At 42.2% G+C, this 15,577-nt stretch overlaps 1 protein-coding gene across 1 annotated transcript in view; it reads left to right on the plus strand.

Moving 5' to 3' along the window:
* The window catches only part of MORN1 (MORN repeat containing 1), a 417,830-nt gene that overhangs the window by 135,826 nt on the left and 266,427 nt on the right, over window positions 1–15,577 (plus strand). The gene's annotated exons all lie outside the window — the stretch shown is intronic.

Here is a 15,577-nt window from a genome sequence, read left to right on the forward strand (position 1 = left end):
CTGATTTTAAATAAGATGCTCTTGTACTCAGGAAAAACATATCAGGCCCTGTAAATTGTAAATGCCCTTGCTGGCAGCCCAATATTTTTTTATGGTTAGACGCCTGCCCCACAACTATGCATTTCAGTTAGGGATGGCCGTCGACCATTGTTGATTCGAAATCATCAATGGTTTATGGCCGATGTCGAATACTTTTGCCATCGATGGGGGAGAACCAGATGGTTTCCCTCCATCGATGGAACAGCAAAACAATTTTTTGCTCTTTTTTTTCAAAGGGCCGGGACACAGAGCATAGCTCCGCCCGCATTTTTTGATTGTCCCACAGGCCAATCAATCAAACACAATGGATGACCATCGATATGTAAAAATATCGATGGTCAGCCATTGCATAGTTTAGCACTATCGATGGCCAGTTGCAGAATTGCCATTGATGGAAATGGCAATGACGGCCATCCCTACTTTCAGTGTTCTTAACCTTCAGCATATCTATTAAAATACATCAGTATCAATATAATAATGCTTTCATTTATACACAGCTATCATTATAATATGTAAATAGGACCGCTATTCCAAAAAGCAAATAAAGAGAGCAGTGATCCCCTATGTGGTGCTAATGTATACAAACCACCCAATGCTGCAATACTCGTCTCGAGGCTATATCTCAAGGAAATAGCCTACAATTTCTAGTAAAAGGGGGGGGGGGGTTATGAGTAGAGGTTTGTTAGCAGAGGGTTTACAGGATGGGGATAAACATCAGTGGTGAATAGGGATATCGGATATGAACAATACTTCCCTTCTATGGGTATCTTCAGCTTCGGCAGGTCACCAAAATGTTCAAACATGAAAGAGATATGAAAAATATGATGGTGAAATACGTTCAAAACACACATTTATTGTAAAAACACACTTATATGAGAATAATTACCCATAAAATATGGGAAAATAGTATCAATAAAAAATGACTTAATTCCAATAAAAATAAGATGGGGACTTTTACCAGAACGGTGAGTACAAAAGGTTCTTCAGATTGTACTTCGTATATCCGGATGATGCGACTGCCTGGGCCTCTGTAGTAAAACACCACAATGGTTCGGTCTCCAAGTTTGGCAACCAATGGTGATGGTAATCCTGTGCTGTAGAATCCTGGGCTGTGCAGCAGATACATCAGGTAATACTAGAGATGGTAAAGCAGTATCAGTATATCTGGCAGCAGAAGAGTAATCAGGTGAATGCAGCAGCAGGAAATAGGTATTCGCAGGTAGCAGATAACAAGCCTGGAGCCTAGAACACAGCCTCTGGGAAGTCTCTCAGGAATTAGAAGGCACTGTGGGGATCTCTCCTTATATCCTCCCCAGTGACTGCACAGAATGGACCTGGGTCACATGACAGTTCCTGTAGGCTGTGGATTGGAGGGTGGAAGTCAGCTGACACCGGGTGTCATGGAGGACCCATTATTTATTTATTTATTTATAGTTTCTTATATAGCGCAGCATATTCCGTTGCGCTTTACAATTGAAAACAACAGTGATTAAACAAACTGGGTAGAAACAAACCGACAGAGGTAGGAGGGCCCTGCTCACAAGCTATAGGGAATCAGTGGGTGACGCAGAGGTAGCACATGGCCATCATGCCAGTGAGCACAACTGCCGGCAGCACTGGTGCCAGCCCTGAGGCGCAAGACAGTCCAATGCACCTGTAAGAGGTGCGAATGTGTGCCCCGATGCCTGACAGTGGAGAGGTAAGTATACCTATTTATGGGTACAGGGTGTACGGTGTGGGCAGTTCACAACCACTCTCATTATAGATACGCTATTGCTTGCACCAACACCTTCCCTAATACTTTAATGCAGTTGTTTTGAAGAACTGAAGGCAGCAGCACAGAGTATTTTCCGTCAATACTGCAAAGTCCCGGTCTCTAAGACTAATGGGACCCATACCTCTACGAGCTGATTCCCTGTTCTGACTACACTGATCCAGCAATAAATGATTTGCAGTCCTTTATTATTATTATTATTGTTATCGTTTATTTATATGGTGCCACAAAGGTTCCGCAGTGCCTAACAATACACAAATGAGCAAAAACACATTTACGAATTATGTATTACAGTACAAGACAATTTAGGACAAGTACATCGTAAATATGAATAGTTGCATCAGGGGACAGGACACTGAAGCAATCATTCGGGTGGCAGAGATATATTCTAAGAAAAGCACATGAGGAGAGAGGGCCCTGCTCATGTGAGCTTACATTCTAAAGGGGAGGGTTAGACAGACAGGGGTGACACAGAAGGGGTAGAAGTGAGCATAAACAAAAGTAGAATGAGAGATGGTTGGGTTTAATGCAGGAGGGTGGGAAGACGATCAGCTTAGTCTTTGATATTTAAAGTCTTAAAAAGCGCTGGGTCATCCAAGAGTAGACAGCAGAGAGACAGTTGGAGATATGAGTGAGGATAAAGGGAGAGAGATCAGGAAAGGAGTGGTAGATTCCAGTATTATCAGCATAGATGTGATAGTGGAAGTCGAGTGAGCAAATAAGCTCACCCAGAGAGGACATTTAGAGACAGAGAAGAAGAGGACCAAGAATGAAATCTTGGGGGACACCTACTATCAATGGAACAGCAGGAGAAGTGAAGTCACAGCTTTAAGGAAACGGCAAAAAAAAAAAAAATGCATGTTGACAACCCCTGACTTTTTTCGTTCAGTTTGTCAAAATGAGGATTTCCAACAAGTTAAATTTGATACCAAGCAACAAGTTAAGACTTTCTCTGAGTAGTGAAATTACTTCTATTTGCTTCTATTCCAGTGTATTCATCTCTTGTTCAAGACCCATTGGAAGTCTTGGTATTTCCAGTGGGTCTTGGACCTGTTTGAACAACAGTGTCAGTAGCAACGGTCGTCAGAATAGTTGTATTTTGGTCCAATAGTCTGCGAAGGGTAGAAAAACTTCTGTTGGATCCTAGGGTTGATGATTAGACCCTCTTCATTAAAGTAAGGCCCTGCTAGATGGAAAAGGCAGATAAGCTCATCTAGTGTGGTCCAAGAGCTCTTAAGTGCAAGAGCTTCTGAGTGGTAACCAGGGCAACTGAAGTATGCTGCAGGGACAAAGCTATGGTGAGCAGAGAGTGCTTTACAAGCCCAGTAAGAACAATGATTAGAGCAATTTAAGGTAACCCTAATAGCAGTCAATTAAAAATTTTTAAAGAACAAAGGAAGATCTGTTAGGGATTAAATTAATAACCTTTTTTTATAACCCTTCACAACCAGTACCAGAAAAGGCAGCTAAACCCAAGTATGGTTATAAGTGGTTAGATGTCACCAGGACTTCCTCTTGTGTAGTATTGGCTTATCAATGGTCAGTGTAAAGGTGCCCATACATATATTTCTAAAATCCACATTGTATAATAAAACCCTGTATTTCATACCACCATCCAGTAAAAAGTAATATTCATGTATCTTCTATGCTTCTCTCTGCACTTTTCCTTAGTGAGGCACAAAAGGTAATAGCTATTTGAAACTCTGCATTACTCTCATTTATGGCTTTCTTTTTGTTCCGTAATAGAGAGCTGTAAAATGTAAAACCTACAGTGTAACTGTATTGTAATAAATGCCGGCATGCTCAATTGTGTTTAAAATCTGCAAATTGACATCAACGTTTAACACTCTTCACTTTGTATTCACACACCGTTAATAATCTTCACATCGACTTTATTAAATATAAGAAATTAAAAAGTCTTAATTTTCACAATGTGAACTTGGACACTGATTTTTTTTCTCATGCTGAACGGCTCATGTAGTCGTATACATTTCATGTAATTGTATATTACCATAGAGGATACTCCAGACCCTCAATATTAGGCCCTGGAGAGGTTTCAGATAGAGTTGATAAATGTGTATTATCCACCTGCAGATTGTTCTCACTGCATTGGAATTTGGGAAAACCAAACACTGCTCACAGAAAATTAAAATGACATTTGACAAAATTGTCTTTCAAACTGAACCAAGGTTTTATCAAGACATTTTTGCTCCCTAGGCTCTGAGTATTGTAATGATACTTTTTGCTTTTATTCCAGTGCTATTGCAGGGTTGCCTACCCTCCGTGAATGGCCGGAAGGCCCCCGAAAATCTGGTAAGGTGGGCAACCATCCTGGATTCTGGGGGACCCCGCTCCACCCTATTTAAATACCACAATCCGCGGGTCTCCGAGGAGGGGGCAGGGCTAAAATGTCATAATAGCGTCATTTTAGCCCCGCCCCCTCCAAGGAGATCTGCGAATCGGGTTATTTTACTTCCTGGGGGCGGTGCTTAATGATGTCATGCTCATGCATACAACTGCCTACGAATATGCCTGAACTAGGAGTATTTAGCTTAGTAAGTTTTCCCCTTTCTGTCTCTGACTCCTTTTAAAGGTTGGTGGTTGAAGAATATGCCATCTCCAGGTTTGTTCCAGTATATCCCATATATTCTTGATTGGTTTCATCTCTGGAGAATGCGTAACATATGGACAAACTCAATGTCATGCTCCTCAAACTTGGCTCACTACACATGTTCTTTGTATGGGGGCATTCTCCCTCTGGAGGCACCCATCCCATCAGAAAAGCAATGCTGAGACATGGACAGAAGACGATCCCTCGTTACCATTAAATAGTGATTAGACCCGACCTTACTTACTGGAGATATAGCTGCACCCAGTTTATTCCAGGAACATGTGGCCCACAGTATTACAGAGCCAAAAGAACGCTCAGGTTTGGTAACAAGCACTCAGCTCTGCCATATGTGCACTGTTCTGCCGGTTTAGACAGTGAAGGATGATTCATACAATCATATCACCTTACTCCACTGCTTGGCAGCCTGTTACCTTTGCCCTCCTCGTTGCTGTACTCGTACATTGCCAGATGTGATGAGTGTTTTTCACAGTGCAGCCTGACTGCAGATGTGTCCACACATACACTGGGGCTCCAATGATCTGAGTGATGGTTGAACTTCTTGCAGACACTCTATATGGAAATGAATGGGGCCACAATGACTGGTCGGTTTGCCTTCGGGTTCTATGCCTTGACCAATCAAGGCATCCCACATCATTCCTATGTAGCATCTGCAAGGAGTTCAGCCATCACTCAGAAATTGTCACACATTGATTCGAAGAATGTTGCAGAACATTTTGAACATTTTTGGATATGTAATACTCTTATACCCCTTTCACACCGCACTTGTTAAATGGTATATTGCCGTTTTTTTTTTCACATTTCAAAACGTTTAAGGCTGCAGTGGGAAAGCGCCAGAGTTGATTTACCGGTTAAAGATAACCGGTATTTAAAAACGTTCCATAGACGTTTTTATGCAGTGAGAATGGCTCTGAAACGGTATTTAGTAAAAACAACAGATTACAGACCTGTGATAGGCTGTCCCCTGCATTCTGCCTTGAAACGTGTTCAGGGGATTAAACAGGTTGACTGATGTGAATGGTACTTAAACGGTATTTAAAACGGTAATCTACTGCAATGTAAAAATTCGGACCTGTTTTAAATACCGTTTAAAAATAACGGTTTTTGAAACGTTTTGGCAGTGTGAAAGCGGTATTATTTTGCAACTGTAAAGAACATTATCATTATTGATAATAAACATAATTAAAAAATAAATAAATAATAATAAAATATACAGACAGAAAACAGAGATTTGTAGTAAATGGAGTACAGTTACAGGAGGGAAAGGTTACAAGTGGAGTACCCCAGGGATCTGTACTTGGACCAGTGCTTTGTAATATCTTTATTGGTGATATTGCAAATGGAATTGAGGGTAATATATGCCTTTTTGCAGATGACACAATGGTATGCAACAGGGTAGACACACCAGGAGTGGGGTAAAACAAATGATTGATGGTCTAGGTAGATTAGAGGAATGATCAAGAGCATGGCAACTACAGTTTAATGCCAAAAAATTATGTCATGTGATGTCAGCCATCGGTGTTTGCATGTGTAAGACCAGCGTTTCCATGGGCGAACCCACCGTTTTCGAATGGTATGCCCATTGGGTTCCCCTATGTGGGCTAACTCGGGCAGTGTAATACAGTATAGGTTTTATAAGATTAAAATAATCTTTTTTTTTTCCTGTGTGGAGGCAATGTGTTTCTCCTGTGTGGACCAATGCAGTTTCTTGTACATAGCTGTAAACTACAGCAGAGGAGTTTCTGTTGAATAAGACGGAGATTGATACAATCTAACACTGTTCTGTCACCTGGCAGATAAGCATCAATACATGTTCCCGCACATCCAATAGGTGGCCTGTGAACCACTTCAGTGCTATCAGTCTATTGTGCATGACGGTCTGCCTTCACTCTTATGTGCCATGACCAGGAATGCAAGAAAAGTGTTTAAGTGACACTTGCAGCAGTCATTTATTGTCTGTGTTTGTTTTACTTATGCAGATTTTTATGGTAAGTTTTAACATACTAGGGCCTCATCCCATGATTTGGAATGTACAGTATTAGATCCAGAAAGAGGAAGACAGAGTTCATTTTTTGAATTTTTTTATTTATTGGTTGCCAGAAACTAACCTTTTCACTGTACAGTTTGGAGTGATCATTTCCTCAGCACAAGATTGACAGTCTCAGTGCTATTGCCATTCGTTAATCAGCTGAGACTGTCAGTCATTCTAACCCTGCTACTGGAGAGGACAAGATTGGATGTCAAGCTGTCTCCCACTATCTGCAATTGTCACTAGAAAACAGTAACAATGACAAGAGCACCATACCCTCCCTGGACTTTTTTTTTTACGTTGGACTCAAGAGCACCATTCATTCATTGTTATTAGCTTCCAGCAGTGTTTTTGAATCATAGCACCGTAGAGTGTGAGAATTTTTTTGGGGCCTCTAGGCCAAAAGTTTCTTAATGAAAAATTTAGAAAAAAACCTATTAAATAAATGAAATTGCATTTATAGAGAGATCCAGTTTTACACGGATCTCAAAGCACGGCAATCCAAAACATGTGACAGGTGATAGCCAATCGGAAAAATCCGAAATTGCAATAAATTGGCGATAAGAACAGAGTAAAACCGAACCCGCTCATCTATAATTTATAGGACATCTTAAAGCTTGCCATACATTTAAGGCCTGCCACACACTCTGCGATTTGGGAAATTGTCCCAAATCACACATGTAGACATCCCCTCCGACCTGATGCATGGTCTTGTATGTATTGGATTGGAGTTGGACGGGCTGCACATAAGATTTGCCCATACAAATTAATAGGCAGCCATTGATTGGCTGAGATCTCGCTCAGCCAATCAGTGATTGGCTAAGAGAGGTCTCAGCCAATCAGTGGCTGCCCATTCATTTGTATGGGCCTTTTTTTCTAAAGAGCTCCACTGCTTTCGCCAATGGCGTGCTGCCAGGTTCTCTCTGCTCCCTCCGCCAGCATCCTGCTCCCTCCGCCTGCAGCTCCCCGGGAGTTGCATGTGATAAATCCTTGTCCTCAGGACAAGTCGGACTAATGTATGGGGGCCTTTAGAGATTTATTGTCAGATCTGGCTGATTGGAACCAAAACCTGGTACAGGATGAGAGCAAATGACAGTTGACATATTGCTTGAAAGTGCTGGAAAACTGGCAAAAACAGTCATTCATATATTACCAGATTTTTGTTCCAACCAGCCCAAACTGACAATAAATCTGTAGATGTATGGCCAGCTTTAGAATTGAATTTCGCCCCTCACCACAATATACCTGTTTATCCACATAGTTTGTGTTATTTACATTATCCATAAATAATTTTAATTGGTCATGTACCACAAACTCAAGGTACCCTGCAAGTGTCCGAAGTCACCCTAGGGTGCTGCGGAACACAGTTTAGGAACTACTGGCTTACAATGACATTTCATTTAAGGGTACTGGTACATGGTGGTCAGACAACTAGGGCCGGTGCTAGGCACTGGAGCGCCCCAAGCGGTAGGAGGGGGGGTGCCCCAGTGCTCAATCGCTCACCAACGCTCTACAGGGGGATGCCCCAGCACTTACCTGTGTTGCTCCACGTGGAGGTAGTGCCGTGCGATGTGGCGCTGGCCGCGGCGATGCTCCCCAGGGTGGGGGGCCTTGCCATGTGAAGCGATGCAGCGTGACGCTCTGGGGAGGGTGCTTGCCTGGTGATGCATGCGACGTGGGTCGCTGCAACGGTCCCCGGGGAAGGGGGGTGATGCAGCGGCACGGAGTCGCTCCAGGGGGTGGGGGGGAGCAACCAGCACCGCTCACGTCCATCCAGGGGGGGCAGCTCCATACTGCCACCCTCCAGTGCCTAAAGCTGCGTAGTGGTGGCGCCGGCCCTGCAGACAACGTATGCAGTGGGCTATGAAAAAACTAGCCCGATACAGAGACTGTGAATGCGCTTACTGTAGCTCATTTTATGACTGTAGAAAAAGCACAAAGATACAATGGCTGTACACAGGAGGGCTGTAGAAGATCCTGTGCCACATGTTTCCCAACACAGCTGTATATGTATTTGTCTTCTAGTTAAATGTCTTCATGCTTACAATACATGCATAATACTGTACCACTTGCCTGAGTCCCATGTATTATATAGTAAGAACAAAGGCTATAGGATGAGCAGGTATATTGTATATGGAGAAACTATAAATTGCCAGCTTGAATAGAGTGCAGGGTATGGGTTGTAATTCTCCAGTGTGGGAGGCAATACTGTATGCTCCAAAAACATGATATTATTGACCTCCTACCAACTCGTTTACAATTATCCATGAAAGATGAACAGTGTCTTTTATAGGGGAGATTTGTCCTTGGAATGCTTGCTGTTGGGAATCCTAGTCGCAGCTGTCCTTGTTTAATGCTACAATGCAGTTCGATTCTAGATTTTCACAAAGAATGATCAGATCCAGCTTCCATACAAAAGTCACAGTGCTCTGCTAAATATTGTTCTCACGTAATAAACGGCATTAGAGAGCTTCCCAGACCATTTAGCAACACATCTTTAAGTATTGTCAGAAGACACGGCCATTCTCCCATACAAACAGCTGTTTTATTTGCTGAAATAGGTTTCTCTAATGTAGCTTATTTTAAAGTGAATTTATGTTGTATACCATGTTGCACTAAAACAATGATACACTCTGCTTTGGGGGAGACGGGTCCCAGCACATACAGATGGAGCCACACTCAACGTATGCGCGGCGATCACCGGGACAGGGACATGCGAGTGTCTTCTATAATTGTATAACTCGTGGCTGGTACTGCCGCTAACCTGCGCAGGGGGGGGGGGGGGTTTCTAGTAGTGTGAGGGAGCTTACCCTTCACTGGCCAGCAGGGATGGTTAATTTGGCGGGTGGCTACCAGTAGTGCACGCAGGGGTAGTTTCTTGGGAAACGGAGATATCTGACTTCAAAGCAGTGGTCCCCATCCAAGCCTGTTAATTGCTCTTCCCAGTCAGATATTTCAGGTTCTGTTTGACTTAGAGTTTTTCTGAGGGTATATTCCAAAAGCTGGGACTCTCCCCCTTTGATGGACACTAGTAGCTTGTCTCTACTCTGCCCAGAACCAGAGATATCAGCCTTCCAGCAGCTGGTTACTGCTCCAGCTCCACACACCTGGTATGTAGTTTTATATACTCGTTGGCAGATTGCTCTGCCTCCTGAACTCTGATCCCCTAGTCCCCAATACCATTTGGTAGGTGGGATTCTTTAGTTTTTCCATTCCAATCTAAGAAATCTATTTCCGGGAACTGGAGATATCTGCAGTCAAGCAAGCTGTCCTCCCACCAGAAAATTATGAATAATGAGCCCACTCCACTATACACCCCTCCTCTGCATATTAAACATCCTCTACCACCCTGGAAGTTATGTATCAGGGCCCCTTCATTCAGCCCAATGACCCTTCTCCCACTCCATCTCCCACCATCTGTGCAGTAATGGGGTAATAAGTGGAAATTACTGATCCAGGCCCTACATGCTGAGCGGTTGATATAATACCCCCTACCACCCACGGGACATCAAATCTTCCCCCACCCCTACTGCTGGAGGATCGGTAGGGGCCCCAATACATTGCTATGCCCAGGGGTCATACACTGCTGTTGACGCCCCTGTATGTATGTATGTATGTATGTGTATATATATATATATATATATATATATATATTATTATTATTATTATTTATATACATTTGGTCTATCTATAATACTTTAACTGACCCGGCATATACTGGGTCACCTAAGTGTCCATCTCCGTGCTTTGCTCCGCCCCTCTGGAAACCCCCTTCTGAAAATCCAGTGTTTGCCACAGCATACCACAATACAGTATGTAGTCTTACAGTGGTGCCTCTAGCACTGGCATACACCCACATACTGTTAACCTCCTCCCTCACCTGTCCCAGCCTGACCCTCTGGGCACTTCCAGCCACCACCGATCATCACCCTCCACCGCCGCCGTCAATCATCATTCCCTTCTTCCACCGCCACCGAGCACAACTCCCCCGGTGGTTCGGGGCCTCTCAGGAGCATTATGGCATTCATGTGTTTGTGCGCCTGAATAAATCTAAGAAATCTATTTACGGGAACTGGAGATAGCAAGCTGTCCCCCCCAGAAAATTATGAGTAATAAGCCCACTCCACTATATATATTTATTATTATTTATATACATTTGGTCTATCTATAATACTTTAACTGACCTGGCTTTGCTCCGCCCCTCTGGAAACCCCCTTCTGAAAATCCTGCGTTTGCCCCTGGCTACGTCTTTCCTGCTCCAGGCAGAGGGTGGCAGGTTCTTCAGCAGCTTCTTTCCTGCTGCTTCTCTCTGTTGCACCCTACAGTGGCCACCGCTCCTGGGCAAATGCCGAAAGCTGCCTAGTGGTAGCTCCGGCCCTGACCCCATGACCCACGAAGAGTCATACTTCAGCACTCAGGAGACAGAAACCAGTGGTGGCCCGTACCTGTTTGAGGTAGGGGGGCTGCCTTCGGCCGCAGCCACCGCTGGGGTTCAGCGATACAGGCACACACCCCTGTCACCGTCGCCGCTGCTCCCGTTCCCTGCAGAGAGTTCCCGGTGCCTGTGCAATGATGTTAGACTTTGGCAGCAGCCCATAGAAGGGAATTATGGTCCTGGCGCCTGTATAATACAGATGACGGGCACCAGGACCAGCGCGTGCGCAGTACCGATATAGGTACTGCGCATGCGCACTCTAGGATTTTGCATAGCAGCCCAAAGAAAGGCGCCCCAGAGGGAGGGAACACCTCTCAATGGGACTGCCTTGGTGACTGGCAGGTCGGACTTCCAATAAGAAGTCACTTCCAGTCACAGTGAAGCCAGAGCAGTCTCACAGACTGCATCTGGCTCCACTACAGTGGCAGATTTTCCCTGGGGGGGCTGCAGCCCTGCAACCCATAGGTAAAAACTGCCACTGACAAAAAACCCTCATGGGGGAAACCATGGCTTCAGGATCACCCGTAGTTCTTGCCAATAGTTGCCCTGGAGCAGCAGCTGCTGTGTAAAAGAAAGGGAACAGGAAGAGAAAACATTGTGGTGCGCTTATAAAAAGGGAAGTAGGTGCGTCTGCCCAAAAAAGGAACATGGCATCGGTCCAGAGGCACAAACCTGATTTCTACATTTTGGGGGCATGCCCACTCCCCGAGCAGCTGGACTGCCCCTGACTCACCTCCCCGCACTGAATAGAAGCTGTGTGCAGACAAAACATCCCATGGGTAGGTCAGTGTCCGATCAGGACTGTTGGAAGGTATACATTGTGTTATGTACTTACAATTTATCAATTTGCCATTTTTTCTACAGTATTGTATTGTCATTTTTGTCCAATGCCAAGATTCTGCCTGATAGAGACCTGTTATCTGCCCCAGGTTTTATCTTGTCTACTGTAAGCACCACGCTACTATCATACAATTAAGCTAATTCAGCGGGAAGCGGTATTCAGAGAATTCACAAATTGAGCGATTTCAGGTGACAGCTGAGGAATAAAATTAAGGAGTAATATATTCCATGTTTCTTAGCTATCACCCGTCCTAACAGAACATTTGCCTCCTAATCCGCTTTTTAATATGCTAACTAGAGGTTGAGTTTTTATTAAAATTTTTATTTTATATATTCACTAGAAAACAGGACATACACAGTGGTGTAGCTAGGTGCCACGGTACCCGAAGTAAGGGCAGATTTTGCGCCCCCCTCCCCCCCAATTTGTAAGAGGCGGGGCTCTTGCGCAGCGAAAAGGGGGCACAGCCTAACATTATACCACACACCGTAATGCCCATTGCACATTTTAGCGAATTTTGTAATACCCATTACACATAAAGCCACATGCCGTAATGCCAATTACACATGAGGCCACACATGATGCCCATTACATACTATATAACAAACCGTAATGCCCATTACATACTATATAACACACCGTAATGCCCATTATATGCTATATAACACACCGTAATGCCCATTACATACTATATAACACACCGTAATGCCCATTACATACTATATAACACACCGTAATGCCCATTACATACTATATAACACACCGTAATGCCCATTACATACTATATGACACACCGTAATGCCCATTACATACTATATAACACACCGTAATGCCCATTACATACTATATAACACTCCACAATGCCCATGACATACTATATAACACACCGTAATGCCCATTACATACTATATAACACACCGCAATGCCCATTACATACTATATAACACACCGTAATGCCCATTACATACTATATAACACACTGTTATGCCCATTACATACTATATAACACACCGTAATGCCCATTACATACTATATAACACACTGTTATGCCCATTACATATTATATAACACACTGTAATGCCCATGACATACTATATAACACACTGCAATGCCCATTACATACTATATAACACACCGTAATGCCCATTACATACTATATAACAAACCGTAATGCCCATTACATACTATATAACACACTGTTATGCCCATTACATACTATATAACACACCGTAATGCCCATTACATACTATATAACACACTGTAATGCCCATTACATACTATATAACACACCGTAATGCCCATTACATACTATATAACACACCGTAATGCCCATTACATACTATATAACACACCTTAATGCCCATTACATACTATATAACACACCGTAATGCCCATTACATACTATATAACACACCGTAATGCCCATTACATACTATATAACACACCGTAATGCCCATTACATACTATGTAACACAGCGTAATCCCCATTACATACTATATAACACACCGTAATGCCCATTACATACTATATAACACACCGTAATGCCCATTACATACTATATAACAAACCGTAATGCCCATTACATACTATATAACACACCGTAATGCCCATTACATACTATATAACACACTGTTATGCCCATTACATACTATATAACACACTGTAATGCCCATTACATACTATATAACACACCGTAATGCCCATTACATACTATATAACACACTGTAATGCCCATTACATACTATTTAACACACCGTAATGCCCATTACATACTATATAACACACCGTAATGCCCATTACATACTATATAACACACCGTAATGCCCATTACATACTATGTAACACAGCGTAATCCCCATTACATACTATATAACACACCGTAATGCCCATTACATACTATATAACACACCGTAATGCCCATTACATACTATATAACAAACCGTAATGCCCATTACATACTATATAACACACCGTAATGCCCATTACATACTATATAACACACCGTAATGCCCATTACATACTATATAACACACCGTAATGCCCATTACATACTATATAACACACCGTAATGCCCATTACATACTATATAACACACCGTAATGCCCATTACATACTATATAACACACCGTAATGCCCATTACATACTATGTAACACACCGTAATGCCCATTACATACTATATAACACACCGTAATGCCCATTACATACTATGTAACACACCGTAATGCCCATTACATACTATATAACACACCGTAATGCCCATTACATACTATATGACACACCGTAATGCCCATTACATACTATATAACACACCGTAATGCCCATTACATACTATATAACACACTGTTATGCCCATTACATATTATATAACACACTGTAATGCCCATTACATACTATATAACACACCGTAATGCCCATTACATACTATATAACACACCGTAATGCCCATTACATACTATATAACACACCGTAATGCCCATTATATACTATATAACACACCGTAATGCCCATTACATACTATATAACACACCGTAATGCCCATTACATACTATATAACACACTGTTATGCCCATTACATACTATATAACACACTGTAATGCCCATTACATACTATATAACACACCGCAATGCCCATTACATACTATATAACACACTGTTATGCCCATTACATACTATATAACACACCATAATGCCCATTACATACTATATAACACACTGTAATGCCCATTACATACTATATAACACACTGTAATGCCCATTACATACTATATAACACACCGTAATGCCCATTATATACTATATAACACACCGTAATGCCCATTACATACTATATAACACACCGCAATGCCCATTACATACTATATAACACACCGTAATGCCCATTATATACTATATAACACACCGTAATGCCCATTACATACTATATAACACACCGCAATGCCCATTACATACTATATAACACACCGTAATGCCCATTACATACTATATAACACACTGTTATGCCCATTACATACTATATAACACACCGTAATGCCCATTACATACTATATAACACACCGCAATGCCCATTACATACTATATAACACACCGTAATGCACATGACATACTATATAACACACCGTAATGCCCATTACATACTATATAACACACCGCAATGCCCATTACATACTATATAACACACCGTAATGCCCATTACATACTATATAACACACTGTAATGCCCATTACATACTATATAACACACCGTAATGCCCATTACATACTATATAACACACCGTAATGCCCATTACATACTATATAACACACTGTTATGCCCATTACATACTATATAACACACTGTAATGCCCATTACATACTATATAACACACTGTAATGCCCATTACATACTATATAACACACCGTAATGCCCATTACATACTATATAACACACCGCAATGCCCATTACATACTATATAACACACCGTAATGCCCATTACATACTATATAACACCGCAATGCCCATTACATACTATATAACACACCGTAATGCCCATTACATACTATATAACACACCGTAATGCCCATTACATACTATATAACACACTGTTATGCCCATTACATACTATATAACACACCGTAATGCCCATTACATACTATGTAACACACCGTAATGCCCATTACATACTATGTAACACACCGTAATGCCCATTACATACTATGTAACACACCGTAATGCCCATTATATACTATATAACACACCGTAATGCCCATTACATACTATATAACACACCGCAATGCCCATTACATACTATATAACACACCGTAATGCCCATTACATACTATATAACACACCGT

The sequence above is a fragment of the Crinia signifera genome, chromosome 19, assembly GCF_055691185.1.
Source record: "Crinia signifera chromosome 19, ASM5569118v1, whole genome shotgun sequence".
Lineage (NCBI taxonomy): Eukaryota > Metazoa > Chordata > Amphibia > Anura > Myobatrachidae > Crinia > Crinia signifera.